Source organism: Ixodes scapularis, unplaced genomic scaffold (assembly GCF_016920785.2).
Source record: "Ixodes scapularis isolate PalLabHiFi unplaced genomic scaffold, ASM1692078v2 PGA_scaffold3__209_contigs__length_174095766, whole genome shotgun sequence".
Taxonomy (NCBI): Eukaryota; Metazoa; Arthropoda; class Arachnida; order Ixodida; family Ixodidae; genus Ixodes; species Ixodes scapularis.
This window is the reverse complement of record NW_024609868.1, coordinates 152,231,097-152,258,284: the sequence shown is the minus strand read 5'-3', so window position 1 is coordinate 152,258,284 and position 27,188 is coordinate 152,231,097. Positions and strand designations below refer to the sequence as shown.

The 27,188-nt window shown below is 47.0% G+C and overlaps 1 pseudogene; it reads left to right on the top strand.

Moving 5' to 3' along the window:
- The first annotated feature begins 586 nt into the window (after positions 1–586).
- LOC120847650 lies at positions 587–2,578 on the top strand (annotated as a pseudogene).
- Positions 2,579–27,188: the final 24,610 nt, after the last annotated feature.

The following is a 27,188-nucleotide window of genomic DNA, read 5'->3' as shown; positions in this document are numbered from 1 at the left end:
TAGTTTGTTGTTTTGGCAACGGTTTATTGAACTTCGCTTTAAGTCATTCTACCGACAGGCAGTGTCGTCAGCAAACTGCGTTCCTCTGTGACATGGACGGGACCTCTGTACTTGTCTGACCGCTCGCACGCCGTTGTTCGGAAAGCGCGGTCATGGCCTGCTGCTGCGTTCCATTCTGTCAGTCGAAGTAGGGTAAGACACCTGGTCTTTCCTTTCATCGATTCCCTAGTGATGAAGACTTATCTGCGAAGTGGCAAAAATATTTCAAGAAAAAACTTCGTTATTAATGACAAATCGGCATCGACCGTGGTGTGCAGAAGACATTTCCTTCAATCTGACTATGTGGTTGGATGCCGCATCAGGAAACTGCTTCCAGGTGCTGTGCCGATCATCTTCGACCACTATCCGGTTTACATGGCGCCAAGTGGGAAAAATTCTCGCAGAGAACCAACATATCGTAAACCGTTAATTCATCGAAAACCAACCAAGCGTAAAGCAGAGTCAACGACAACTGCTCATAAAGCCTTCGACGTGCTGGAAGAGTTAAAGGAGAAACATGATGTCTTTACACAAGCTACGAGCAACGATGCCCAGCGAGCTAGTCGGTATGTTTGACTGGCAGAAAGACGCCGCTCTCAGGTTGCTTACCATCGCTCGAAGTGCAGAAAGCTGTTACAACAGCTTGCAACAGAAAAGAAGAAAGTGAAGTACTATCAAGAGTGCAAGCAGTACGCCTCCATGAACAAGGTTGTTGCATTTGCTCAGAAAGGGGGAAAAAAAGCTATATTTCTTCTCCACTGGTTAGAAAGCTATAAAAAAATACAACAAAAAAACGGCCAAGTTATTTCGAAGAGCTAATCAGAGAGTACATCATTTGGCGCTTTGTTTCGCCGAGGGGCTATGACCACGCACTAGCCTCCAACCTTTTGACACTTCCAGCTAAGTGTACGCTCCAGCTCTATGTGGGGCCGAGCCCAACGTCATCAGGCATGAGCGCTGCAATGAACGAGAAACTGATCCTTGAAGCATCTTTGCTAAGCAACAAGCAGCACATGGCTTCACTGATTGTGGATGAAGCTGCAATTAGGCCTAAATGCGTATACGATAGAAAGTCTGACGCGATCTTTGATCTCCGAGACAAGCCAGGCAACAGTGCATCAAGCAACCCAGGAGAAACTCACAAATAGAGTTTTCTGCTTTGTCCTGCATGGCATCACTAGTCCATATAGGATACCTTGCTTGTACTACTTTACAAAGCAGGTGAGTGGTAGGGAACTCTTCGCATGGACCAAAGAAGTGATATCGGCTGTCGAGTCATGTGGTTTAGTAATTGCCCGCATTGTAACCGACAATTATTCTTCAAATACCATGATGTTTAAACATATGGAAAATGGCTGCCTCGCAACAACAGTAAGCCACCCACATGATTCCAACAGAGTCATCTTCCTGAGTTTCGACCCTTGTCATGTACTCAAAAACGTCCGCAGCCAGTTCCTCGAATGCAAACTTACAGACGACACAGGTGTAATCACTGGAACGTTCGTTCAAAGGCTATACGAGTTCCAAAAAGAAACGACCATCAAACAGTCAAGAAATCTTACCAGGGGTGGTATGTTGCGCTTTTTGCACTCCCAGGAGACTTGGAAGAAGGAAGTGACGTCAACGACTAGAGTAAACGCAGATTGAATGTTGACAGAAGAAAACATAATCAACATCCAATCTGCATTTGCTGCGTCACTTCCTTCTCCTTAGTCTCCTGGGAGTGCAAAAAGCGCAACATAGCCCACCAGGAAGCACGTTTATCCATCCAATCTATAGAAGATGAATGTGCTTCGCGCTGTCCAGGTATTCTCTCCGCAGGTAACTGCAGCGCTGCGCCATCTGCAAGAAAACTCGCGTGGTAACCCTGCTGCTTACATTTTCAGAGAAGCCAGCTCCACGATTAGCTGCATGGAGATGATCAAGCAATGGTTTGATATTCACGACACGAGCTACAAAGGAATTGATTGCAAGTGGCCAATTTCCGCACAAGACGAGCATTGAATGCAGTGGCTTGAGAGCGAGTTTCCACGCTACATAAAGAACATTCAAGAGAGTTCTATTGCACGAGGAGGCGATGGTTTCACCCAAGCAACATTTCAAGCCTTGCTGTTTACTACATCGCCTACTGTAGGGACAGTGCGGTTTCTTCTAGAAAGCGGGGTCAAGTTTGTGTTGACCAGAAAGTTCAACAGTGACCCAGTTGAAGCAGTCGTTGTACGACTACGGTCCATGTATGGAGGGAATGACGTGCTTGATGCAAGGGCTGTCACAGCAGCCCTTGATCACATTGTTAAAGGAAAGGTCCCTTCTGAGCAAATACAGATGTCAGACACTGATTCTGAGCAGTTGGCAGCGGCTGTGCCCGACTCGGTTACCACTGACCTGAAAAAAACTGAAAGAGCCTTGCGCTCCATCTCCGTCCGTGACATACTCTGGTCTGGTGCACGTCGGCGGCTATCTGGTGAAACTCATTAGTGAGTTTGGGTGCGACGCCTGTGTTATGCTGTTGACTACGAGCAACAGAGGTGATCCTCTGTTCGTCTTATTGAAAGGCCAGGATAAAAGCGGACCTCATTATCTAAATCCTAGGTTCCTCGCAATTCTGGAAAACATTGTTGCTTTTTTTTTTTTAAGGCTGTTAAGCACCTTCCGCGTACAAATGTGCACGACGTTCTGCAACTACTCATTGCATCCTATCTTGAAGACGCGCCAATCCTAAGTTGCCTAGAGGGCATTGACAACAGTCACTCAAAGCGCTTAGCTGGTTTAATTATCAACAAGTTCCTCAGAATACTTCTGAATAACCATGCAAAGACGGTCACGGACACAAACGAAAAATCAGCTGGATATGTGCACAAGCCCTCGAGGAAGCTCTTGAAGCTGTAATATGCACTGTGCGAAAATTGTGCAGACTACTGCACCTTCGTCTAGAGCAGGTGACCGACTTCGTGTGCGGCCTATGAAATGATGATGGAGACCACGGCAATAAATAGATTGGGCCTGCTTACATTTCACGAGCGTGTTCGAATTATTTATGATTTAAGTTCCTCCACGTAGAAGGGGTCTGTCTCCTCCTGTTCTTGAGTTGCAGGCAGAAGTCCTGAAGGTAAAGACGAGTATAGTTTTTCCGCAATTGCATTCGCTGTCTCTACTTACTACTTTTTACTCCCGAATCTCTCGGAGATGTGCGTCAAATATTCACCGTTTTGGGCTCATCAGAAGCGCATTAGATAGTGACTGAGGGTCTAAACGTAAGGATCAGGTGTCAAAGGCTATACAAATCTCGGCCACAAGTTGCGACAGCGCTGAGATCCTGTCAGACGCGCTCTGTGCAAACGGCAAAGGGTAGCCCGGGGGTGAGGTGACAGCGCCCCCCGCGAGTTGCGGCGGGAGGTGGCGATTGCTCCAATTGCAAAGGCCGGGAGAAGAGAAAGAAAGCGCGCGCTTCCAGTCCGGCCGTGGGGTGGGGTTGCACGTTGCACCTTAAGTGGGCTAGCGCAAACCAGCTCGGAGCACGTAGGGAGAAAGCTCGCGCTGCAGAGCTCTGGGTCCTGGGTTCAACCTCCATCCTTGCCCGTTTCTATCTGGGTGAGAATCGTACCGGCGTGCGGTTGTGTATCACTACTGTGTGGTACACGTTAACCCATACAAAAATGGTCTATGGTTGTCTATGGAAATTTATATGGCTGTTTATCACCCCCTATGGCCCTCTATGGTCGGCCATAGAAATCCATAAAGACAGCTACAGCCAGCTATAGAAAAATCTATGGCCCTGTGTCTAAAGACTGGGAACCAATACATTTTCTTTACCCGCTTATAGATAATTCTATGGACACAAGTCTAAAGACTGGGAACCAATAAATTGTCTTTAACCCTCTATAGAAAATTTTATGGCCCAGAGTCTAAAGACTGGGAACCAATAAAATTGCTTTAGACGCCTATAGAATATTATATGGCCCCATTTCTGAAGACAGCGAACCAAGAAATGTTTTTTACCCGCCTATAAAAAATCCTTTGGCCCCGAGTTTAAATACTGGAAACCAATTATTGGTCTTTACTCGTCTACAGAAAAATTTATGGCCCCGAGTCTAAAGGCCAAGAACCAATACATTTTCTTTCCACGCCTATAGAAAATCACTACCGGCGCGTACTTTTTAGTAAAAACACTCCACGTTAGAAAATTAAATCAATACTAAATTTTTGTAATGGAGGTGACAAACCATGACCCAAGATATGTTCTCTGCTGTTGCAACGAGTCGTGAAAATTAGTAATATCGTTTGTTTGAAGAAGCCATTAAAATATTTGTGCCACAATTAAAATTATTTATTACCCCCCAAAAGTGAAAATAAATTACAATGGCGCCGAACACTGCAACCAAGCAATAGCTTGATTGGAATCTTCAGCACCAGTGTACTGCATGTCATCACTGCATTGTCAACGTGATTCATCAAACTTATTAAAAAGATAATCAATAAATTTTAGTTAATTAGCCTAATGATCTACATTTGCTTTTTTCAGGGTGTCGAATTAAGAGATGGGGGCTATTCCAAGAGACAATTCAAATAATGTATTAAGTACGAGTAATATTTGCTCCGCCTCTCCGTGTTTTTGAGACAAATGATGGGTCACCGGGAAAGTCGGATTCAAAAATTAGACTGCTATATATACAGCTAGTGCGAACATAGCATACGTTCGTACTAAATGTATAAATGGCAGTCCGGTGTTGCTGCGTTGTTGCTGTTCTGTGGGGTAGTGTTCTGCTTGTGTTGTGTGTACTCTGTGTGTTCAGATATGTATGTATATCTACCATGAAGCGTTCACAAGTTTGGGGAACTTGAAGTAAATTTTTTTAGAGTTTGCTGGCTAAAGAGAGCCATAGGATAAGCCATAGAGGAGTCTTTAGCCAACCATTAGAAAAGCTAAAGAGCGCTATAGCTGGACAGCGATAGGGCCATAGACAAAGCTAAAGAGCCCCATAAAGGCGACCATAAGAAATGCTAAAGACAGCCATAGAAAATTCTTTAGCTAATTGGGCCAAATAGCTAAAGCCGACCATACAAAGAATTTTCTATAGCCGACCATAGGACATTTTTGTATGGGAAAGACCCCAGGCTAGCGGTTGTAATGCACTAGCTAAATTTCTCATCTACAGCTGGGAAACAAGTCGCCCGTTGAGGCAGGATAAGTTCTAGACCGTGTAAAAATACACACACCCCAATTTTGTTTCTTTATTACTACCGTGTTTTCGCCTTAAAGGGGAACTCCGCCGACATTTCGAGCTACCTAATCCAAAGGCATAATCTGAATGCGGATGGCTTCCTGATTCCGAAATGCTATGTCGCTCTCCCAGATTCACTCTAGTTAATCAAAAAAGTGATATTTTGTTTGCTGCCGAAACCGAAACATCGTTCTCCCTAGTTTTTCCCCAGTTTTCCCCGCCGCCCAAGCGTGACGTCACTTGTGTGCTGCGAGGCGCGCGGCCGGCAATTGGGTACGCTCGCGCCCGCCTTTCTCGCGTCTAACAGAAAAAGAACCTGGCCGTTCGTGCTGTTTGAAGCTGATTATTATCGATGTTTGCACAAAATATGGCGTTGGCCTACGTGCCTAACTATAAGAAAGTAAAAAAAAAAGAAAAACGGAAGCAATTGGAATTTTCATAAAACCGTTTTTTTAACTCGCTACGCTCAAGCCGCGGCTCGCTAGTTTCGTAATATCGCCAGTAAACCCGTTCTCCTTTTATTAAAGACGGCTGGCGAAGAAAGGTCGAAGAGTCACGCAATACATTTTTTGACGAATTGCCAAAGCACCGCGGAAAATGCTCGGAATGTGGGCACAAATGCAACACACGCTCGTAGGACCTGAAGGAACCTGCCATTTGTTTTAGATCTTCTTTTGAAAAGTTGCTGTTGCAGGCGTCAGCACGTGTAACTACTCATGCGGCATGAATATGCTCCTGGGTTGCTTAAGTAATTCAGCAAAAGATCTGTAGACCATTTCTGAAAAGCGCTTCTGGTCGATGCCATTTTCAGCGTTCGTGCGTCTGGCGCGTACATTGCTCGCCTTCCAAAGCGATAACATGTGTGTGCTGGGCTGGGACCTAAGACTTCTAGAGAGTGATTCTCGTAAACAATAAAATGTATAGAATAGAATGAACTGCATTTGTGTACATCAGATGGCAGGTTACTGGTCATGAAGATCGTGTTTAAATGACGATTAAAAGAACTTCGCAACCACCAAGCCAAACATCAAGGTGCAATGGAATTCATTCATTCATTCGTTTGTTTATTTTCTGTGCTCATGCACAGCTTGACGTCTTGGTAATGATGCACAACAAAATGGTCACAGATTAGTTACAATAGTCTTGAAAACTGCGAAATTTGGGGTAAAAACATCAATATCTGCTCCCCTGAGGGTATTGTAGAAGTGTTGAATACGGGTCATGGGACTGGTTTGGAATGCGTATAAAATAGACAAATACACTGTTCATCTCAAAATAAATAATATTTGCTTGAAGATACAATAGTGCGTGAAGTACAGAAAGACATCATAAATCTTTTAATTAAAAATAAGTTAACAAAAGTTGCTAAAAAAATATGTACCCGTATTTTTTCTCTTTACTTTTTGAGTAGAATGCAACGCGTTCAAACACCCATCCACGAGAGCACTTGGGAAAAAGGTAATTCTATATAAGATTTTTTTTAATTAAGTTGGTTTAGCACAGTTTCCATCAGCTGTAAATCTGAATGCCTCCCTTCAACAACATTATTATTTTCACGGTTAACAAAAAACTTTTCAGCCCTATATAAAATTTCTCCGCATTAAAATAAATTAAAGTCGTTTTCACCACTTTTTCTGCAAAGAATATTGTACGCCAACCATTTGACAAACCAGGCAAGGCTCTATCGTATTTTAAGGGAGCTGAACACTTGCTCCATGAACCTCTGTAATAGCACACAGGAATAGCAATATGTCGAAAGTTATGTCTAAATTCAGACTTGAACTTTGTTTAGACATTTCACTTCTCGTCTTCAACATATCGGCCGCGTGAGTGGAACTCCGAGAGTAGCAAGAGCTAGATTTGACGTCCAAAACAAATATAGTGTTTACAAAAAAAAAAAAAAATTAAAGCAAAAAATTACTGAACCAATTGTGAATAACAAATGTGACTGTGCAAAATGTCGACTACTATAGTGCTAGATTGTGTACTATTCTTGTCCATATTATTAGCGCTCTTCTTTGGACTGATGTCGCACTGGTCACGTTGGCCACAGCCGGCTTGAGTTTGCGCTTGCCGCTCTTGAAGAGAGAGAGAGAGAGAGAGAAAACCTTTATTTTCGCTCCAAGTCCGGAGCTCCCTTTTTTTTTTTCACCATTCATCACCAAGCATGGTTTTGACATGTCGGACGAGGAGGGGCCATAGTGTAGCCTCGAGTATCTTGGGTGGGTTGGCCCACTCTGTCCAGGTCTGAGGGAGGTGGTGGGAAGGGAGGGGTGAAAAAAGTAGGTTACGCGATGTGTGGGCATTAGGGCAGTCCCACAAGTAGTGTATGTTAGATGGATAGCCGGTACAATGTGGGCAGACTGGTCGGCCAGGACGTCCTTGGATGAAGTGAGTGTAGTGTGGTGTCATGAGAGTCTGTGTTTGTGCACGTCTAATAAGGGTAGAGTCAGACCGGCTAAATATGAATGAGGGAGTGTGTAAAGTGGTGGTGTGTTGTCTGAGTTCGAGCAGCAAGGCTGTACGTTCCTTGTGCATTTGTTTCCGGTGTTCTTTGGGGTCATAGGGTTCGGGCCAGAGGGTGGGAGGTCCCGGATTAGAATTCTCTCGGGAGAGTGTGTGCGCTCGTAGATTTCCTCCCAGTCCCTGATGACCCGGTACCCATTCTATATTGATGTGTAGGTGCGGGTGTGCGTGAAGGTGTCGTTGTAGTATGGAGTGTATGTGGAAAGGTAAGTCATTGTCTCGAAAGCAGCGGCACGCTCCCTGGTTGTCTGTGCGGATAAGAATTGTATCGGTTGAGTGGGTATGTTCTGTGATGGCTTCGGCGATGGCGAGTATTTCTGCGGCCGTCGAGGAAGGGACTCCTTCGTGTTCACGGGATGAAGATGATCGGGGTCCAATCACTGCCGTTCTGCACCTGGTAGGTGTGTGGCTCGCGTCTGTGTAGTACACGTCTGTGTCTGAAGGGGTGCGTGAGAGTACCCGGCGGGCATGAGCTTCGCGGCGGGGTTGGTGGTTGTCAGGAGACATGTTCTGTGGAATGGGGAGAACAGTTATGTGTGGGAGCGAGTCCCAGGGTGGGGTCGGGGGTGGGAGGGGCGGAAGTTTGGATGTGTCGTATTGTTGATGGGCGAGGATCTGGCGCCCCTGTTGTGATGTTATCAATCGCTGGTGCTGTGCATGTTCGTGTATAGTGATGCGATCATCTAGCGAGTTAAAAAGGCCAGTGTCTGTGATTAGATGCACAGGCGCAAATCGGGGGACTTTTAGAGCCAGTCGCGTTCATTTCCGGAGTGCGGTTTCTAGCTTTTTTGTTTGGGTTCGAGTTAGTGTAACATATGGGAGGTGATACATGACTCGTGTGTAGACGAGCGCCTCGATGGTCTTGCGGAGCTCATGCTCCTTGAGGCCTCGACTGCGTCTCGTAACGCGTCTAAGCATGTTGTGTATCTGGTTAATTTGGCGTATGATGTGTCCTATCCACACATCGGCTTTCCCATTCTGTTGGAGATGGAAGCCGAGAACTTTAATAGTGTGCTTTCGTGGAATGGGTTTGCCATCTATGTGGAGGTGTATGAGGTCTCTATATGTTTCAGCTTTCTCGCCTGTGCCATTGGTAACGACGACATATTCGGATTTGTCGGGTGAGCAGGTGAGGCCTATAGTCTGAACGTATTGGTGTATGATATTGAGGCCTGCCTGTATGGTTGGTTCCTGTTCCGCCGGTGAGCCTGTGTTGCTCCAAATGGTTATGTCGTCCGCGTATAGATTATGGTGTAGGTCGGGGATAGTTGCGAGAGCCTGTGGGAGGTTTTTTAAGGCCAAATTAAAAAGAATGGGAGAGAGGATGGCTCCTTGGGGCACACCTGCGGTGAGTGTGTATTTTGGTGGAGTATAGTCATCGACTTGTATCTGTATTGTGCGGTTCGTCAGGAAGGCTGCGATGTAGTTGTACATCTTTGACCCAGGCCTCGTGTCAATGAGGTTATCCAGAATGGCGCGGTGTGTGACGTTATCAAATGCTTTGTGTAAGTCTATCCCTGCAATCGTGCGTAGTTGCGATGAGCTGGGGCATTTGTAGATATCTTCGTGTATGCGCATCATTGTGTCCTGTGTGCACACGTGCTTGCGGAAGCCAGTCATAGTGTAGCGTAGTGCGTCGGTGTTGTCCAGATGCCATTCTAGTCGATGTAGGGCCATCTTCTCCATCAGCTTACCTGTGCACGATGTAAGGGAGATTGGTCGGAGATTAGTAATGCTATCAGGTGTTTTTCCTGGTTTGGGTATGAGGATCACGAGCGACTCCTTCCATTCCTGTGGAAGAATGCCCGTATCCCATGCCTCGCTGATATACTGAAGGAGTGAGTCCAAGTAAGTCTCCGGAAGGTTTCGGAGCATCGCGTAAGTGATCTTGTCCATGCCGGGGGTGGTGTTCCTTTTTAGGCTATGGAGAGCCGATACTAGTTCGCTCATAGTAAAAGGGGAGTTGATCCCTCTGGATTGGTCCTCGAGTGTTTCGGGGGGGGGGGGGGGGGGGGGGGTAAGAGGGAAGTGGGAGGGGGTGGGTTTTCTGTGGGTAGAATAGTTGCTGAATGTCGTTGGCGAGATCGTTCTTTGTCTTGTTGGTGTGCATTTGTAATTTCGTAATAGTGTGTCTCGGTTTGGATTGACCTAGTAGCGTACGCAGGATTTGCCATACTCGCGGCGTGTGGAGCTGGCCGTTCAGTTGATCGCATAGTTGTAGCCAGTTCTCCGTGGCAAGTGAGTAAGCGTAGTCCTGTGCCTCCTCGGTTATGGTTTGAATGACTCTTTTGAGACGTCGATTGGTCTTGTTTTTCCGCCATTTCTGAACTATCCTGTGACGTTTGTCCCAGAGGTTGACTAAATGGGAGTCCACGAATGGATGGACTATGTCACGGGCTCTCGTTTTTGTGTGCTTGCTGTACGCGTTGTGCACTGCTTTGTCCAGGCGGAGAGTGTGGCAGGAGTCGAGGAAGCGGACTCTAGTTCTTCTCGAACCCGGGTCCATTTCGTGATCTTGGTGCGGGGCCCCCGGTTTGGCGTGTTGCGGTCCCTGGCAAATGTTAAGGTGGTTACTAGTATGCAGTGGTCACTGCCCAACGTCTCCAATGTGTTCTCCCACGAGGCTGTTGGGTTACCTCTGTACCAAGTCAGGTCTGGGTTGGTGTGTGTCGTGCTCGACACTGTTTCCCACCCTTGTAGGTATTGTGGTGTCGTTTAGAAGAGAAAACCGGCTGTCAGACATAAAGGCCTCCAGTTTTCGCCCGTTGGGTGTTGTGTGTGTGTAGTCCCATGCGGTGTTGTGGCTGTTGAAGTCACCGGCCACGAGCAAGGGGTGGCCCCTGTATGTGGCGGAGTGCTTCGACAGCCAACTGAGAGATACGTTGTGGTGATTAGGTAGCCAATAAGTGTTGGTAATTATTGTGTCCTTGGAGTTTGAACCCAGGCGGCATTGAACAGTGACATGTTCCTGTGTCGTTGTGTTAATGTGGGACGCGTCGATCTGCACAGCAGCTACATGATTAGCGACGTACGTGGCCACAAGTGTGGGTGTAGTGGTGCCGGTGTGTGAGGCTTTGTCTCGTCGAGTAATACTGGGTTGCGTGAAGAGCTGATAGCCTGGGAGAGCTATCGACCCGATGGTTTCTTGTAGGAGTATGATGTCTGGTTTGACTGCGGCATTCTGAATGTGGTATGTGAGGAGTCCTTTTTTTCGTTTTAGTCCGCGACAGTTCCATTGCCAGATAGTGCTGTGTTTTGTGTGAGATGAAGATGATAGGGGCTGTGTTGCATTGGGTGTAGGTTGCTTAGCCATCGTGTGAGAGTGGGGAGCTAGCCGCTGCTTCGGAGACGATGATCTTGTTTGGGCTATCCGGAGTGTCAGGGGGTGTCGTGTGTGGGCGTTTTCGTAGAAGCATTTCGTTCCTAGCGAGAGTTGCCTGGACGTTGGCTAGAATTGAATCGGACTGTTCGATTCGTTGGGTGAGGTGGGCGACTTGTTCCGCGAGATTTTGCATAAGTGCGTCGCGTTTCTCCATGGTTTCCTGTAGCTGAGTTATATTGTTTTGCATGTGGATCATGGTGGCTTTGATTTGTTGCAATTCAGCGAGGATTGGTTCAGTGTTTGGAGTTGTGCTGGGGGGTGTGGGGAGCGTGAGGAGCGGGGTTTGTGGTCTGGTTGTGTGTGGCTGAAGACCTGCCTGCATAGCCTTGACAATATTGTCCGTGATTGGGGCGGCGCGCGCCTGTTCCAATGCCTGGCGGTACGTGAGATGGGGTTGTGTTGTGCTGCTATTTTCTCTTAGTCGCTGTTCTGGTCCCTTGAACGAATTTTCTTTCGAGATATTTCTGGTTTGGTTTTTGTCGATAGTGGTCTTGTGGCGTCGGCGAGGATTATGATTCAGTCCTCTGCTTGGCGCTGATATGACCGCTTCGGTCGCTGGCTTTTTGGTGGTGGTCTGTGCTGTTTCGGGTCGATGCCCCGGGCTGCGACTGCGGCTGCGGCTGGAGTTATCGAGTGCTGCAAACCGGTTCGATGTAGGCAGGGCAGGCCAGTGCACTGTGCTGTGAAAGGTTGGTGGGTCCTTGCGGGGCAAATGAGTTGTCAGGAATCGCTCGCGGCGGTATTGTAGGCCTGCTTGCATATGTTCTGTTCGGAACGTTCGGAAGGGACGACGGCCAAGTGACAGCAGCCCAGCTCGTGACCACAACCAAAAAAGCCCTTTAATCTCACGCGCCGCTCCTTATATAATTCTCTATAAATGATGGTGTCCTCTGGTGAGCAATAAGAAAAAACACCATCACTTCAGTAGCGCCCACTACATCTCCCCTCTTAAGATCTATAAGTCCAATCGCCTTGGCGGTCGAATCTCACGACCGCAACGTGTGCGTCTCAGCCGAAGTCCTTCTTGCTGAGGCTCTTGCGATGACACTCGTTGACCCTCAACAGGCATAGACTGCTGTGAACTAGCCGACGGTTCTTCTTCTGCTTGGCCGTTGGAGAAGGGGACAAGATACTGACGGTTTCGCTGCAGAGTGCCCCTGGGCGTTTCCACCACATATGACCGTGGTCGCTGAGCGGGGCTGAGTATACGGCCTCGGCAATTGACGTCCTTAACCCACACGTCCTCCCCCAACTTCAAGGGAGTCAGAGGACTTGAACTATGCCGGCGATTGTAGTTCTTTGCCTGCTGTAACTTGTTTGCGGCATCTCTCGCCTTAAAGTTCTGATGGCTGGGCACTGCTGGCTCAAGTCGTTCGGGTAAACCAGAAAGTCGAGTTTGGAGTTTTCTCCCCATTAACGACTGTGCAGGAGACACGCCATTGACACCAGGTGTGTCTCGGTACGCTAGGAAGGCCAGGTACGGATCAGAACTTTTTGCGAACAAGTCCTTCACGGTACGCACCATACGCTCTACTTCGCCGTTACTCTGGGGGTACCGCGGGCTGCTAGTCTCATGGCGAAATCCGTACGCCTGAGCAAAGTTTGCAAACTCGTGAGATGCAAACTGCGGTCCGTTATCTGACTGCACGACGTCCGGGATCCCATAGCGAGCCATGCAACTTTTGACAGCCGAGATGACTGCTTGCGCAGATGTAGATCCGAGAGAGATGACCTCAGGAAACCTTGAGTAGTAGTCTACAATCAGAACGTAATCACGTCCTTTTAGCTGGAAAAGGTCTATCCCGAGGCGCTGCCACGGTCTTTCTGGCGTTGGAGTCTGCATCATCGGCTCAGAGTGTACCACACGAGTTTCGGCGCATTTGGCACACTCGGCTACAAGATGTTCGATGTGTAAATTGCAGTTCGGCCAACAAAAGCTTTCTCTGGCGCGTTCTTGACAGCGGCGAACGCCCTGGTGCCCTTCGTGCAGTAAGGCCAGGATACTCTGTCGGAGAGCGGACGGAATGACGATGCGGCGATCTAGAAGTAGTACGCCTTTGTAGACGCTCAATCGTTCTCTCTCCTTCCAATACGGAGCAATGTGAGCTGGCACTTTGTTTTTGCTGGGCCAACCTCTTCCACAGTAAGTTACTACCATGGAACACTCCCCATCTTGCGTTTGGTGCTGGCGGACGTCTTCCAGTCGACTCGCCACCGCTGGCGGCAGGTCTTTGAAGACTTCGCCAATGAAGAGTTCCACACTCCCTACTTCTTTCGAAGCTGGCGCGTCACAAGGTGCTCGTGAGAGTGTGTCGGCAGTCGCCAAGAGCTTTCCCGGTACATACCTCATGTTGTACTGATAGCGCATCAGCTTGATTCGCATGCGTTGCACCCGCGGTGGCAAAAGCTCCAGGTCCTTTCCCCCGAGAAGGGCGACAAGAGGAAGGTGATCTGTCTCGACCTCGAAGTTCAGACCACGAATATACTGGTCGAACCGTAAGACGGCCCACGTTACGGCTAGAGACTCCTTCTCCGTTTGACTGTAGCGACCCTCCGTGGGAGTGAGGGATCTGGAAGCAAAGGCGACAGCCCGCCGAGTCCCCGAAGGTTGCTCTTGAAGCAGCACGGCTCTTAAACCATAAGAACTGGCATCTGCAGATACTACGGTAGGGTAGCGCGGGTGGTACTTTGCCATGCATGTTTCAGAGCTAAGCAGTGACTTGAGGCGGGCGAAAGCCTCCTCTTGGCTAGGACCCCACATCCAGACGCTGTTCTTGTTTAACAGAGAGCGAATTGGTGTGGTAACGTCAGCAAGGTGTAGAATGAACCGTCCGATGTGATTAGCCATCCCAAGCAACCGGCGTACACCGCTGATATCTTCTGGTGGCATCAAATTCTTGATGGCTTTGATCTTGTCTGGATCTGGCGAAATTCCTTCGGCATCCACGACAACGCCTAGGAACCTGACAGGGGTGACGCGGAATTCACACTTTTTCTCGTTCAGTGTAACCCCAGCTTGTTCCAGGCGACTCAAGACATCGGCCAGACGTTGATCGTGTTCGCGACGATCCCTCCCCAAAATTAGAATGTCGTCAATCATGTTGACGACACCCGAGAGACCTTCAAGAAGTCTTGACATCAGGCGTTGAAAGTACTCCGGTGCCGATGCGATGCCAAATGGAAGACGCTTGTAGCAATACCGGCCGAAGGGAGTGATGAACTTCGTGAGCTCTTCACTGTCACGACTAAGTTTCACCTGATGGAAGCTGGACCTAGCATCGAGCTTGGAAAATATCTGAGCTTCACCCAACTGACCCAGTATGTATTCGACAGTGGGCAAGACGTAACGTTCTCGCTGAATCACTTGATTCAGCTTTGTCAAGTTCACGCACAGTCTGTACCCGCCTGATGGTTTGGGAACAACGACTAGACCGGAACACCACTGAGTTGGCGTGTCGATTTTTCGAATGACACCTTGGGCCTCCATGTCATCCAGTTCCTTTTTCACGACACCTAACAGAGGGATTGGAATCCGTCTTGGAACGCTCAGAGAAAATGGACGAACATTCGGCTGGAGACGGATGTGATACTCCTCTTGGAGTTCCCCCAAGCCTTGAAAAATCTTGGCTTGAGTTGATGGAACGTATTCCGTCGAGTCCAGGAACTGAATAACGCCCAGAGCTTCAATGGCAGGCAGTCCGAGAAGAGACGTGTGCTGATTTTGCACGACGTAGAGACGCTGGACCGTGAACTTGCCACGCCACTCCAAGGTAGCCTTGAAAGTCCCCAGAACGTTCAGACGTAGGTTGCCGGGACCCGACACCTCGCCGTCGGCTTCGTCCAGGACAATAGGAAGCCCCGGAAAAGAGGGTGAAACAATGGTGACCTCCGCACCCGAGTCAATTTTGAACTTGGAAAGATGACCATTCACGCGCACCTCGGTGTATCTTGCATGCCGTGTGCTGACTGCGTGAAGCTCCACGGAGCCCAAGAGTTCTTTTCTCTTCTTAGCTTTGCAAACTTCTGCAAAATGGCCCTGCTTCTTGCAGAAATGGCAAGACGATTTCCGCGCTGGGCAATCTTTCCGCAGGTGAGGGTGACGTCCGCAATACTCACAAGTTGAACTGGCGGACTGCTCAGATTTGCCGTGATAGCGTGCCGATTGACTAGTCGCTATCTTCTTGCGTCTCGCGGTGTCGACGTTCAGGTTTTCGGGGGCGGTATTCCCGCGGGCAACGCTGGAGCGTGACAGCCGCTCTTTTTCGGCGTCCTCATGAACACGGGCCTGACAGAGCGCTTCTTCCGCAGAGAGCCTCGTAGAACGACACAACTGGTCAGAGAGCTTGTCATCCCGCAACCCCATGACGAATTTGTCACGTACCAGGCGGTCTTCGACGTCCGCACTGTTGTAACCGCAGCGCTTGACCAGGTTACGAAGCGACGTGAAGAAGTCGTCGACAGACTCGCCTTGCTCTTGCGTCCGACGGTGGAACCGGCGACTCTCGTATATTTCGTTGACGGGATGCACGAAGTGCCCGGCCAACTTCTCTTTGATGACCGCGAACGACAGGGTCTCTGGAGTTGGCGCTCCCAACGATGACAGGACGTTTCGAGCTTGCGGTCCCATGCAGTACAAGAGCGTGCGTACCTGCACTTCGTCGCTGGCAATATCGAGACCGGCTGCGAAGGCGTAGTCCTGATAAGTCGCGATCCATGTCGGCCATTCCGCCGGGCTGGTGAAAGTGAATGGAGCCGGAGGATGAAGTCCCGACGCTCCAACGCGAACCACTTGGATACGGGGTTCACCTTCCGCCATAGTGACGGCGTTAACCAGCTTCTGACACCATGTTCGGAACGTTCGGAACGGACGACGGCCAAGTGACAGCAGCCCAGCTCGTGACCACAACCAAAAAAGCCCTTTAATCTCACGCGCCGCTCCTTATATAATCCTCTATAAATGATGGTGTCCTCTGGTGAGCAATAAGAAAAAACACCATCACTTCAGTAGCGCCCACTACATGTTCGTCGGCTTGCGCACGCGCTGGGCATGTCGGTGTTCCGGGTGGGTGCTCGCCCTGACAGTTCAGACAAAATGGTTCGCACGTGTGCGGTGTTGCGATGCCTGTCTCGATGGGTAAGGTCGTGCTACGTGTGGGACACGTTATTGATATTGTCTTTTTGGGGCACACATCGGCTTGGTGGCCTATCGCGTAGCAGTGGTGGCATTGGAGGCTGCGCGGGCGATAGGGGTAAAGTCGCATCACGACGCGGTTGTACAGCGCGTAGCGTGGAAGTTGGGTGCCCTCGACTGTAATGGGGATGGAGTTGGATGTGCCAATCCGTCTGGTGTGGAGGATTTTAGGGCCTTGTACTTGTAGTTTTTGTCGAATGACTTCTTCAGATATGTGTGGTTGGATGCCGTGGATCACACCCTGCGCGTTGGCAGCACTGACCGCGAGGTAGGTTCGGACCGGGTGTGCGACGTCGGCGAAGCTCACTTGTTGTAGTTGCAGCAATTTTCTTTCTACGGTAGGGCGATATGTGTCAATAGCGACAAGATTTTGAATGTCTCGCACTTTGATATATGTGTCTGAATGTTCGTTGGAAGTTAAGGATGCGGCTTCGATGATTCGATCGCCGATTTCGTGGTGGGGTAAGGCGGATAGGTTGAGGCCGTCGGTGAACTTCACGATAATGGTTACGTAGTTTGTGTAGCGGGTGGCTTGACCATTGGCCGGTCGCCACTCCGTGTCCATGGCTTGGGGAGATGATTGCATCCTAGTGGGGTCACGAGGGAGGCCGGCCTGAGTGAGGCCTCGCGGCGCAAACTCGGCCTCCGAACGGTTTTAGGCGTAGCAGGCCTAGTATGGAGTTGGCTGATGTGACGAAAAGTATGACGACGTTGGTCAAATTGTCACACTCACCGAATGGCAGGAGGGTTCCTGGATCCCTGTGTTGACGTTCTGTGAAATCGGTGTGAAAATCTTGGGTTTGCAGCGATATTTGGGGAAGCCCGAAGGGCATGTATTGACTTGGTGGCACCACTTCTTCTTCCTCCTTTTTCGCTCTTGAAGCTGTTCCAGCTGCTGAAGGAAACTCAACTCCCAGCACGCGGCTATAAAGTATTCCGAGCAAAAGTGAAAATGTTTCACGTGACACTAGTTTTCTCGGCACACAGCTCGCGCAAACGCACTTTGACGTGGCTGGCCTCCATTGATACCGGGGAACGCTTTTTTTTTTTTCTCCCACGAAAACAAGAGTAAAAAAAATAAGCTTTTTCCCGGCACTGTTTTTGCGAACCATCGCGGAGCACATATTGCTACCCATTGCAAAGGAACTTTCAACCTTGAAGCTGCGGGAAAATTTTCTCGACCGCTAGCGTCCGAAAGCCACTTCGCGGGCCGCGGCTGCCCGAGTCGCTCGTCTGCCTGCACATTCGTGACGTACGCGGGTAGGGAAAAGTAGGGATTTTTCATTGTTGCCAGTAGAAAGTCGCCTCCTGGAACCCTCGCGGCCGGCGTAACTTGAAAATTCAATAACTTCACGGAAAATTTTTCTTTTCTTAAAATATTTTGGTTATCATTTGAGAAAGGGTTATTGACGCGGTCTGCAAATTTCCAGCCAAATCGAAGTCTACCGACAAATCGGCGGAGTTTCCGTTTAAGTAGTGACGAGCTACCTGGTGAATGATAAAAACCCCGTCCTTTTTAGGTAATGCTTTTTTGTTATCTGCACATTGCAAAAAACTAATTTCCCTTGTATTGTTTCCTGCCACAGCCTCTTTTCTTCTTCTATAACATTTGTTTTGAACTGAATTAGTCCACTCATTCTCGTCACTAATATGTAAGTTTTTCGAGTATGGTCAGGCGGCGAAATAGACTGGCAAACTGTAAGAGATTTAAGGCTTAGTCTCACAGGGGCCATATTGGGCAGGCCATTACAAGAATAATTTCGTGTTTTTTCGCCCAGCAGCAAGGGAGGGCACAGTGCGCCAAGATCCAGGTGTGTTGATATGAAGATGTTCAAGGATCCTTCAGTAAGTATTGCTCGGTTCGGGTTACACACGTCAGTTTTTAAAGTCGTTGTAAAAGATCAATGCGTTTTTAAAATGTGATATTTTAGCGTATGAAATTAGAAGTTCATCACCAATTAAAAGTGAATATGAAATGCTATTTGTTCGTTGAAAAAGATAAGGAAAAAGGTGCGACGTTGCTCATGAAACTATGGACCGACTAGTAGAATATGCATAGATCCTGGAAACAGTGGTCACAAAATGATTGTTCCTCTCTCCTTAAAAAATAACCGTGGGCGAGGTGCGTGGGGCAAATTCGTATACACGAAACAAGACAACTTTGTAGAACTGTTCTCGATGACCGGCGGTGCGCCACTCGCTAAAATAAATTTAATAAAATGAAGTTTGTGGTGGCGTCAGATTACGATTCCACCTGCCATGAAGATCTTACTTTTTCTTTTTTAAGTTGCTCTGTAATCAGTGACTCGAATGCTGTTGACGTCGATCACCCTATTTATGCAGGCACTTGCAGCTCGGTCAGCATCCTCATTTCTCCCTATTTCAGTGTGGCTAGGAACCCAGCAGAACGCAATAATGAGCCTACTTTTTGACGGATTCGTTACTTTCTCGCGGAGTTGGGAAACCAAAGGGGTGTTTCCATGAAGTCAGGGAGTTCAGTGCTATGAGTTAACTAAGTGAGTCTGAAAAAACTAGATTTTATGTATTTATGTTTGGTTATGATATAAGGTTCACCGCCATGATCAAGGCGATTAGCACATCTGTAAAAACCAATGCATTTTGGTTGATTCGCCTCACAGAAAAAACGGACTACCCCACAGCAGCACAGCCTACGTAGCGGTTCTTTTGGTTCCATCTGTGAAATAGCTTTTGTAGTTTTCAAATTTGCTCGAGAGCTCCTCGTATTTTTGTTTTATTATTGTGGAATCAACTTATTTTTGTTGTATTTTGTCGAAGTGAGGCTGCACGCTATTTCTACATCTCCCCAAAGGAGAAAATTTATGATGAGTTTCAAGGACTGGGAGCGCAAACATCGAAGTTGTAATTTTGTGTGGCAGCCTTTATGCGAAGAGCAAAAAAGGGGGTGTCATATACGGCTCATTTTCAAATGTCTGTTCGTGTTTAATGTTTTGAATCAAGGTGTAAGGCTGGTGCTAACGAACACTACAAATTCGTAAGGAGTACTTTTTGCTAAAAAAAAAAAGACCTCGCTTATCAAGAAAGATTTGTCGAATTCGGCTTATAGACTATGCACTCGTGATGTCCGAAAGGCACCTGTTGCCAGTCTGATTACCTTATGATGCACCGGATCTAGACTCTTCAGAGTAGGTGGTTCTGCAGAACCATACAGATTACAGCCACAGTACAATTTGGCGCGTGCACATGCTCAGTAAATTCGCAAAAGACAAACCCGATCTGAATCCTAGGATCGGTGTGAGAGTACGTTTAAGCGTTTAGTTTCTTGTTTTAGTGATTTTATATGTTGTCCAAAAGTAAGTTAAACTTGTGTTATTTTTCTAACAGGGATTGGTGCACCGTTAATATGAAGCGATGGGTTCAAAAACATGCCTCTTTTCCGAAACAAAAAACAAAGAACCACAGTATTTTCGGAAGAAAACTTAAAACCGTTCTTGTCAGCCCAGCGGCTCATCTTGTTGATGGTCAGCTGCGCCTGGCGCTCACAGCTAGCTACATTACAATATGCGGAAGAGACCTGAATGTCATCAACATAGAGTTAGTTGGAAATTGAGGATGCTATCACATGGGATATGAAGTTGATATTGATAATAAACAATGTAACGCTCAAGACACACCCCGGTGGGACACCATTCTCCTGGAGGAAAGTGTCCGAGAGGGTAGTCCCTAAACGAACTTGGAAGGCGCGGTCCCGCAAAAAAGTCTATGATGCTCTTAAACATTTTCCCTCTTAAACCTATGTTGTTACGATCCCTAAGAGCGCCGTACCGCCAGGCTGTATCATAGGCTTTTTCCAAGTCGAAGGAAACGCAATGCAAAAGCCGTCCATTTACAAACGACTCCCGAACAGCTGTCTCAAGCAGTACAAGGTGTTCGACAGTAGACCTGGAGGCACGAAATCCAGATTGACAATTACTTAAAAGATTATTTTGTTTTAAAATAAAAATAAGTATGTTATTAACCAGCCGTTCAAACGTCTTCCCCAAGCAGATAATCAGGGCAATGGGCCTGTAACTTGATGCTCCACCTTTATCTTTTCGCTGCTTCAAAATGGGGATGACAACAGCTTCATTTTAAAGGCTACGTATAATTCCTTCTTCCCACACCTTATTGAAAAACAAAAATAATTAATAAGAAACGCTTCAAGCAGATGTGAAAGCATTGCATAGTGTATGCCATGAGCCCAGGGGGAGGTGGTTGTAACTGCAGATAGGGCGCGACGGAGGTCGGCTAAGGAGAAGAAGCGATGATACTCTTCACCACGATCTTCTGATCTAAGCATTGGAAAGTTTTCGGTTTTGGACTTCAACGTTAAAAATTTCTGACTATACCTTTTTTTTAGCTAGACACTGTCTAGTTAAGAATGTTGGCTTGATCTTGTAGGGGAGGAGGAGGCTTTCCCATCCTTATACCCTAGTTACACGGGCGCTCTCAACTGTCATTGAGTCAATGACAGTTAGAACTTTTCAACTGTCATTCAACCCAACTGAGTTGTCCGGCGCTACACGTTGATAGGCTTCCCGAACCCAGTTGGGATACACGTCACGTGACCCACACGAAATAAAAACATATTTTGAAAGATAAGACTGTATTACAAAATGAAAAAGTGCCAACACACTATTTTATTGTATTTGCGAGCTTAAATTGCAAACAATATTACAAAAGCTTGTTTCTAAGTGGAACTGGAAACGAACGAGGTCGAGACCAACGCAGACAGTGAAATCTGAAACTCTCCCCAAAACATTGTGTTTAGTCTGAGCTCAATAGTATAGATGGCGCAACACACAGCCTGTTTCAAACTAAGAAGGGGACAACTTATGTCTATTCGTGTTTCTTCGCTTGATGTTCGACTTTTTCCCTCGCTTGGCGCTCGACTTTTTCCCTCGTTCCCGCTGTTTCTTGTTTTGTATTTAAAATTAGCTTATATTTACGTCTATATTTACACTGCGGAGGGGATCAATAGGACGGTATGGCTCTCAGCCGACCAAGGAACCCTTCCTTGCGCGACGAAGACGACGGCGAGTTTTGGATCGCTTTCGCCCAGCTGCAAACGACACTCGCTCAACGAAAGTTGGAGTTGGCACATGTCCGTGCGGAGATCGACAACGCAAGACGAAAAAGGAAGCGCGCGGAGGAAAGATGTGACGAGATTAGACTCCTGGTGCTGTCGGCGACTCGCGAGAGAGAAGTGTGGGAGTACCCACGACCACCCTCTTGGTATGAGACCACTCTTCCCAGCCTACCGGAGTCTTTCTTCAAGGCGAACTTTCGTGTTTCACGAGCGACATTCTCGTACGTCGTGAGCGCGTGCTCGAGAATGCAGCGGGAAGACACGAACATGCGACGAGCAATACCGCTGCACAAACGTGTCGCCATTGGGATGTATAGGTTGGCTACCTCTGCGGAAGATAGGACCGTTGGGAACCTTTTCGGAGTGAGCCGCTCGTCTGTAAGCATGATATTCAGAGAGTTTTGCGACGTCATCCTCAGCGAGCTGGAGCCACGCTTCGTCAGATTCCCCAAGCCAGATCAACTGGAAGACCATATGCAGCGTTTTACTGCAGTCACCGGATTTCCACAAGGAGTCGGAGCACTGGACGGTTGTCACATAGAAATATGCCCTCCAAAAGAATATGCATCCGACTACCACAATTACAAGGGCTGGTACAGCATGATCCTCCTGGCAGTCGTCGACCACAATTACAGGTTTTTATACGTTAATGTTGGATCACCTGGACGCAACCACGATTCCGCAGTGTTTCGCAAGTCGATGCTGCCAGCATTAATAGCGAGCGACCTCTTCAGGGTCGGAACCAAGCAGATTGCTGGTTGTGACGTGGGTCCCATCATCCTGTGTGATCAGGCGTTTCCTTTAGACACGCACCTGATGAAGCCCTTCCCATACAGCTCAGCAGTTGACGAAAAGCAGCAGGCCTTCAATAGTTGTTTGTCGGGTGCCCGCCGAGTAGTTGAAAATGCCTTTGGAAGGATGAAGGCTCGTTACCGAATAGTCCACAAGGGCCTGGAATGCTCCATTGAAAATGCCAACAAGATTGTGCGAACCTGCGTCGTACTCCACAACATCTGTGAGGACATGCAGGACAGATGCTGCGCACATTGGTACGACGGTATGGCAGAGGATGACAGAAGCCGCCCACAACCAGCCAGAGTGACAAATAGAGCAAGTGCCTCTGGAGGACAAGTGCGTGAGGCACTTGCTGAGCATATTCTGAGGCTTAAGTCACCGTAGGTTCTTACCACGTAACCTGGGACACTGTTACTTAGCATATAGGCCGCGGATCAAAACAAAGTATGGTGAGCGCGCGTGAGTGTATTACATTCCACAAATATTTAATAGCCTAGCGGTATCCTTTCAATCCATAACTTTGAGGCAAAAGCTCAGGAAAGCATTAAAGAATTTGGAGCTCTGAGGTGAAGCTTTTTTTTCATGTGTACCAAGAATTTTTTTTTCTCTAGCCCCACAAATTGATTTTGTGATTCCGGGAACATGTAAATTTTGGAAGTCAAATAACTCTTTCCACTTTTTTGGAACGTAGATTACTACAATGTCTTCTTCTTTTGTATCGTCACCTGCCGAGCCAGGTCCACAAGCCCTTGAGGCTTTCACCGGCTTGCTATTGTTCATTCAAAAATGTATTTTCTTCAAATAAAGCTATGTTCTATATGACGTATGAGTGTGCGCTCACGAGTGCATACCAAGGAGGGCAAATTGGACATATAAATGAGAGGCTGGTTTACTAGCAATGTTTCTCCGAAAATGTTTGGCTTACCTAGTATTTAGTTCTTTCCTCAGAATCTAAGTGGACATGCATGAATTATTAAAATTTTAAAGATGCATCTGAATGGGGCAAGCAACAATTTTAAGTTCAAACTGTATGCGCTTAAAACAAGCATAGACACAGGAGCAACAAAGCTACGCTCGTATGTAGCACTACCGAGCCACAAGTTTCACTACTGCCATGTAATTTCAAGAGTAAAAGCAGACTATTTCTTTCTTTCTTGCCTCTGTGAAGCTCATTGAAGTAGTTATGGGGATTATAGATACGACAATCAAAAGGACGACCCCTCGAGCGCTTCAGCGTAATGCAACTCGTGTATTGGACACGAGCCCTGCATCTTCATTCGGCTTTTGCTCGAGAATGATCAATTCCTCGGCACAGCGTATGTCCTCCACATTGCCAACCGTAGTGTCTGGCTACAACGAACATTGGTGGCACAAAACCAGCTCCAGGTCACACTACCGCTCGTTGTGGCAGCAAGTAGAAAAGGTGAATGCTGTTCGTTTCGTGTAGAGGAAAGCTTGGGTGATTTTCGACCATTATGAATCTCACAAACTTGTTTTAAAAAGTATTTAGTGAAAGTGGGAAAAACGTGGCATGGCCCCTCTGATAAATCGTTCGCGAAGTAAGAAAGGGTGTATGTACAATACTTGCAAAGCAAATATATCGGGGGTTTGTTGGGGCATCCGGATTAAATTCGGTATAATCTGGAGTGATAATCTACTCCATTTCCTTGATACCCGACGTCAGTCATTATCTTCATTGTTAGTCAGCAGGCTTTTCAAAAAGATGTACGAAAATCCTTCAAAAAGAGCACAAAAAAGGTTACATGGGTCGATTGATCACTCTCAAGTGCAAGGTGCATAGCCCTGGTCACTGCGCATCAGGGTGGGTTGACTGGACCTTTCCTTTAGTAGCTAACAGGCCACATCATAGGTGTCATTTGATACACAAATTACTTTTCTCGGCTTTATCAGCTAAATACATGTTCAAATATCTAAACTTGTCGACTGGGTGCAGGATTGGGTAGATGTGAACCGAAGTCTGAAACTGGTCCCAAAACATTCGCCGATCTTCAATATCTCCATATAAATGCCAATGTGCCCCCTTTTTCTCAAACATCAACATCATGGCTAGACACAAAAAACAGATTGCAAGGGAAATTCTAGAATCCCTAGCCATTGAGGAGAAGAAGGGAGATTGCGTAAGCACTGCCTCCATTGTGGTACATGCGAAAGAAAAGAAGTATTTGCAGGAAACACCCCGTGTGTAAAATAGCCGGCATGAGCCCACTGGAGACGTTATCTCTGGGGATGCAAGGTTTTTCAAACTGATGTGATGAAGACGAGGGACAAATATTTCATAAAGGCAATAATTAAAATCGAAGAAGAAGAAGAAGTTATCCATTAAATGTAAGTCGACGAAGAAAAAGATGGTATTCAGTAAATGGTTGTTAGTCCAGCGGAGTGTGTGTGTATGTTCCTTGCGACTCTGTTTTGCATTTTTCTTCTCTCCGTTCAGCTGGCGTATCTACAAGCTCTATCCATGGCAGTTTGACATTAGGTCTGCTCGTCTGGTGTTCTCTTGAGTCATCTGGTTCAGTGTTGGAGCTCGGGCTGCAAGAAATCGTTGCATATAATCCCTTCGTATATAGCCCATGCTTAAGTTACGGTCTCGATATCAACAGCACTCGTCTTTTCTTTCATCGTCAGTCAGCGGGCAAGTGCACTTTACAGAGATTATTTACATCTTGTTGGGGGGATTGGTGGCCGAGTGGGCTAGCACACACCAGCTCGGAGCATTTGGGTGATCAAACATTTTTATTATGTGACAGAAAATGAGGAAAGTACAGAAGTGAAACACAAATATTGATTACTTTCTCATTTCATAAAATCAAAACCTCCAGATATTGCTAATCCAGCTTCTAATGCACAAATGCAGTAAAAATATTTATATTGCACCAGCCCATATTTTGCACTGAACATTCACATAACACAAAGGCCATCGGGAGCAACATGAACAAGAACACGGGAGCGCGTGGCAAATTACTTGGAACCCTACTTGTGGCGATATGTCGTGGCGGTCTGGAAAGAGAATGGAGCAGTGCAGTGACCAGGACCATGCCGCTTTCTCCACCTTTCAAGGAGCCGCTGCCGCATAACGCCACAAATAGAGTTACAGGCTATTTGGCATGCGCTCCTGTGTTCTCTTTCATATTGCTCACAACAGTACCATGGTGCACAATACAAAACATTTCTGATCTCGCGCAATAAGCACGCAGACTATGGAACTGAAAATATAATAGTTACCATCAAGATAACCTGTGATGTAGCTCGACTGAAACAGAAACACACTTTGTACCTTACTTCTCGACAGTGTGGCCTGCATAATAATAGGTATTGTGATAGAAACAAACATTTGGAAGAATAGTGGTATTGCAATTGCTGGGTCCTCAAAACGCTGCGTACACAAAATATTATCTTCTACCTTCAGAGGACTAGGAAGGTTAATATACGCAAGTGTTAAATATAAACGTCTGTGTGCACAGGTGTTCCACATAAAATACAGGCTTTATTATTGCTTTGGTGACAATTTCCACTTGGGACATAGTGTCAATTATTTTTGTGGCATAACTGGCTAACTTGCATTTTAGTATCACAATAAAGATCCTGAAACGGAATAAAAATCCACAGTCCTTCACAATGGCATGCCGGATACCCTGCCTACATTGAATAGCATGCAAGACTTGATACTGCAATTTTCATTGTTTTCAACTCACTGCTTTTTTTCACTACATTGTCGTATCACAGACATAATAAGTACACAAAAATATCACAGTTTCAATGTTAATAACACAGTACTTTCATGCATCTGGTCTGGAAACTGCCGTTTTAAACCTTAGTAGAGTTGTACGTCACAGCAATCACTGACAAATGGTGGGGGCTCCGCAATATGATGGAGGCTTATTGCAGAGAAGGCACTGTGCACCTGAGCTTTTGTTTGTACGTCAAAAGATCCTCAGCTAATCTAAATTAATCCTCGGTCCTTCACTGGTGCCAGGTGCCGTGTTGGTTATGTGTACAAATGCCCAAATGTGCTTATATATATAGAGAGTGCTCAAGAACATTTGCAGTATGATTAAAAAACAAAAAAAAAAGTAACAACACATGTGAGCTCATTGGAATTAAACATAGGAACACCAACCCTCAGGGTGCAGCAGAAGAACAACGAAGTGAACGGAAAGGTCTAAACTTTGTCTCGTCCAATGATTGACTACTGCCAAAGATATAGGGCATTAGGCCCAGTCACGAGCCAGTTAGATATCCTCTAACAGATTACTCCAATGTGAGGGCCGGGTAGTGAGAGGCATCAATGGGAGGGGACGAGCGCAAATGTACCGACAATGCTAGAAAAAAATGGAACAGCAGAACGGTAGCTGAACTACATTGACGTGCTACCTATGAGCGCCAGCTGGAACACAAAGGCGCTCTCCGCGCATGCGCATGTGCTATTCACACTAGCCTCAGTCTTTCCTTTGTCACTCCTCACATTATCGGCAGCTCTAGTGCAACGGAAAGCTGTTCTAAGAGGTACCGCCAGGTGCACTGCTCTCACAAGTGATAATCATAATCACAACTCGGAGTGAAGGGTGATTTCGCATTGTCCACGTGCGTCTCGCCTTGTGAGGTGAAAGCATTTGGAGGCGCCCATTTTATGTAATGCTATTTGTCCCAGAACACAAATTCAAATTACTGATAGGTGGCACATATCTCAATCCTCCATGCACACGAAAGATGCCGTGTCAACGGGCGATGTGGTGCCGTATTCCCCTCTAAGGCGACGATATGGTTTACAACAAACCATACACAATGCGTCTTCCATAAATGCAACTGAACGTATTCCTCGCAGCAAGGGAGGGCCCTTTTCATATTGTGTTTTATTTTAATGTTTTGCTTTCTCACATTGAAATTTTGGCTTTGCTCGTGTACTGA